Here is a 3988-nt window from a genome sequence, read left to right as displayed (position 1 = left end):
CCCCGACCCTACAATGAAAATCTCCCAAAAAAAAAAAAAAAAAGACACATCCCTCAAGAATCGGCCTGGGGGTGTGTCAGGAACCAGCACCAGGCTTCCTGCCGACTAATTTCACCTTTCCTTTCTTTAACCATGGGAAAGAAACAAGGGTTTTTTTTTTTTTTTTTTTTTTTTTTGCTATAGGGCGCGTGCGCTCGCCAGCCAGAGAGACACAGAGAGACAGAAAGCGAGAAATCACCCCTCCAGGGGAATGGCCACACAGCAATCCATTCTCCTCCGACATAGCCATTACGCTAACTGCTGGTCCCCAGCAAGGGTTTTTTTTTTTAAATTTTTTATTATCATCATAATCTTATTTATATTACATTGAATCACATACAACTTTACAGTGTATTACATTGCTTTTTCCAGAAAGAATACCATTCATATCCGTCAATACAGAGACATTCAAATCCCCATCATCATCATCCAATAGCTTTTCATTTTTTTCCAGATTACTATTATTATTATTCCAATTATTTTTATTTATTTATTTATTTTTATTTATTTATTTTTTTTAAGAGGTTTTCGCTATAGGGTGCATGTGCTCGCCAGACAGACAGAGAGAGACATAGAGACAGAAAGCGAGAAATCACCCCCCAGGGGGGATGACCACGCCGCAATCCCTTCTCCTCCATTCTCCTCTCGGGATCTTGGGCATGCACGCACACGCGCCCGGCGTGAGTTTTAAGCCACCGGGTCCGGGAAGCGAATCACGGTTGACTACATGGGAGTCCAGCGACGTAGCCATTACACTAACTGCTGGTTCCCCTCCAATTATTTTTTAAACAGTCAATCACTATTTATCATTTTACTTGTAAAAAGACTCTATCCAACCTGAAATACTTCTCAGACCTGTCCAGTTGAGAATACTGTACACGCCATCCTCAACAGGTAATAAACCGTATCTGTAACCCACTCATGTCACGCCTCTCTATTTGCTCTCTTGCTGTCCTTCTCCATAGCCTTCTCCCGGCCCATTCCACACTGTCTTATCAGTAGAACCAAGTTCAAGTCCAGACTCTGCCACTTGTCTGCTGTGTGACCTCAGGCAAGTAGCTGGCCTTCTCTGAGCCTCACATCTTCCTTGGTAAAATGGAGACAGGTGGATTTATACCTCTCTGCTAGGTCATTCCTTAGCACCAAACACCTGCACCGACTGGTGGTGGGAGGCCCCAGGACACAGGATGGACCCGGTCTCTGGCACCCCGGTGTTCCTGTCTGATGGAGGACGCTCACACCTGATGAGGCCAGGTCAGATGATGGCAGTTCTGAAGGAAATTAACACAGTGCAAAGGCTACAAAGGGACACGTTATCAGGGAGGGCAGCCCCAAAGGTGACCTTGGAGGGGCCGAGTGTGAGGCGCACCCAGCACCAGGTGAGGCGATCAGGCAGCCTGGGAAGGGCGTCTGTTCTCGCTTCCTCCCTTGGATGCTCAGAGGTGAGCAGGGCTGGGGTCCGCAGAGAAGCAGGAACCAGGTGCCCTGCAGACTGCAAGGCCATGATGCAACCTGGGTGGGGTCAGACTGGAAGCCGTGACTCCTGGGCAGCCCCCAGGGTGCTTCCGGGAACAGAGCTGCTGGTTGGATCACCTGCAACCTGGCAGAGGGCCCGGAGATGAAATGAGCTGCCCTGCGGGCTTTTCCTTGTGCTGAGAAAGAGGCCCAGGGAAGGCTCTGGAAGGGCCCAGAGAGACCCCAGTAGCTGGTGTCGACCTTCCTGGGTGGGATTTACAGGGTGGTAGCGTAGGGAGGGTGCAGGGCAGGGCCCGCAGAGACCATGCTGGTGGAGGGGAAGGGGTGCTTCTCCGAACACAACACTCAATAGAACTCGATCCCACAAAGGGGAGGGACAGGTTTTGCTCTTTACTGGGGTGACTGCTGAGCCAGCTGGCAAGGGACCCCTCCTACCAGGGTGGAGGAGCTGAGAGGATCCCCCTCTGCAGGGCCTGGGGAGCAGACCTGCCATTGCAGGCTCCCAGCTCCCCCAGGAGTCTCTGGCTACCTACCTGCAGCCTCTCCAGTCAGACATGGAGATGGTGGCTTTGTCACCCACAGGCCACCAGAGCAGACATGGGTCCTCTGCACCCCATTTCAGCTACAGCGACTCCCCACTGAATTCCAAAGAGCTGCCGGCTCTCCCCATTGGCAAAATTCTGTCCCTCCCCTTGCAGGATCCTCTATTCTATTGAGTGCTATTTTCAGGTTCCCCTCCCTTGACTTTGGGGAAAAGCACCCCTTTTCCCTCCACCATGATGGGCTCTGTGGGCCCCACCCAGCACCCTCCCCTTTGGGAGCTGGGAGCTGGCTTGTCGGGCCCAGGTTACTCCCTGGGGCAGTGGCAGCCCTCAGCTGATGCTAACCCATGGGGGCAGTGCTGTTCCCTGTGGTGTCCCCCATCCTGCTCACACCCTTGTGAATGGCCCATTCGAGACCCCTTCATTTAGCCAGTCTGAAGTCCCTGCCAAGACCCAACAGCCACATTCCCTAGAGGGATGGGGACAAACCAGTTATGGGGGTTTTGGTGTTTGTACAAGGACATCAGGAAAAGTACATCCAGTTGTTGTCATTGGAAAGCAACAGAGAGCAGCTTTTCCTCCAAATATTTACACTTCCTTATGTGAAACCTGTACGTCTTCTAACTGTACTTACTAGACAACTCTAAATTACATTTTTATATTATTTATTTAATTGCATTTATTATTATTATTAATTTGACCAGAGAGAGACAGAGAGAGAAAGGGGAAGGGAGAAAGCAAGCCACCAGGTCTGGGACTTGAACCACGATCAGCCACGTGAGAGTCCAGTGCCTTAATGACCACACCACCTGCTGCCCTAATAAATTACATCTTATAAAGAAAACTATAGTCCAGCTGGTAGTATGGCGGTTGAGGCAGCTGGATCCCACGTGGGCTGTGTGGTTCAAGTCCCGGACCCGACGGCCTGAAAAACACTCTGGTGTGTGTGTGCATGTGTGCACAAAGTCCCGAGAGGAGAATGGATTATGGTGTGGTCATCCTTCTTGGGGAGGGGGAGGTGTGCTTTCTCACTTTCCTCCCTCTCCCCCTCTCTAAATCTATCTCAGGGGAGTGCGCATGCCCTGTGGCAGATTTAAAAATAAAAAATTGCTGTGTCGTAGGGTTTATGAATATTCAGCTTTCATAGATACTGACAAACTATTTCCTGAAGGTGTTATACCAGTTTACAACCAGTGGCGTATGAGGGTTAAAACCACTACGCACCACATCAAACCTCGGTATTTTCTGTCTTTTTCATTTTTGCTGTTTCGCTTTATAATACTTTCACAATGGCTTTAATTTGGACTTCTCTGGTGGGACTCAAAGTTAAACACCTTGTATTTAAGGCTTTTGGCATAGGGTGCATGCCCTCACCAGAGATAGAGACAGAGAGAAAACGAGAAGTCACCTCCCAGGGAGGATTGGCCACACCACAATCCCTTCTCCTCCATTCTCCTCTTGGGATTTTGGGCATGCACGCACACATGTCTAGTGTGAGTTTCAAGCTGCTGAGTCCAGGACTTGAACCATTTCAGCTGCTGAGTCAGTCATGTGGAAGTCCAGTGCCCTTAACCATGATGCCACCTGCCACCCCCTCCCTTTTATTTATTTTTTTAGAATTATTTTTTAAATTTTATTTAATTACTTATTTAAATTTGACTAGAGAGGGTCAGAAATAAAGAAAGTGAGAAAGTACCTGATGTGAGTTTTAAGCCTCTGGATCTGGGACTCAAACCCTGGTCGGCTATGTGGGAGTCCGGCAATGTGACCATTATGCCATCTGCTGGTCCCAGCTCACTACTCTTAGGTAGTATCTGTTTCCTCACTGAGTTTTGGCCTGGAGTTTTGCCTCCATACCATTACTTCACATTGTGACCTTTCCTGTTTCTTCATGACCGTCTCAAGTCCTCATGGGGGTTACTAATACCTTC

This window comes from Tupaia chinensis, unplaced genomic scaffold, assembly GCF_000334495.1.
Source record: "Tupaia chinensis unplaced genomic scaffold, TupChi_1.0 Scaffold000201_2, whole genome shotgun sequence".
In the NCBI taxonomy this organism is placed as follows: Eukaryota; Metazoa; Chordata; class Mammalia; order Scandentia; family Tupaiidae; genus Tupaia; species Tupaia belangeri.
The sequence above is the reverse complement of the archived record's forward strand: the minus strand, read 5'-3'. Positions refer to the sequence as shown.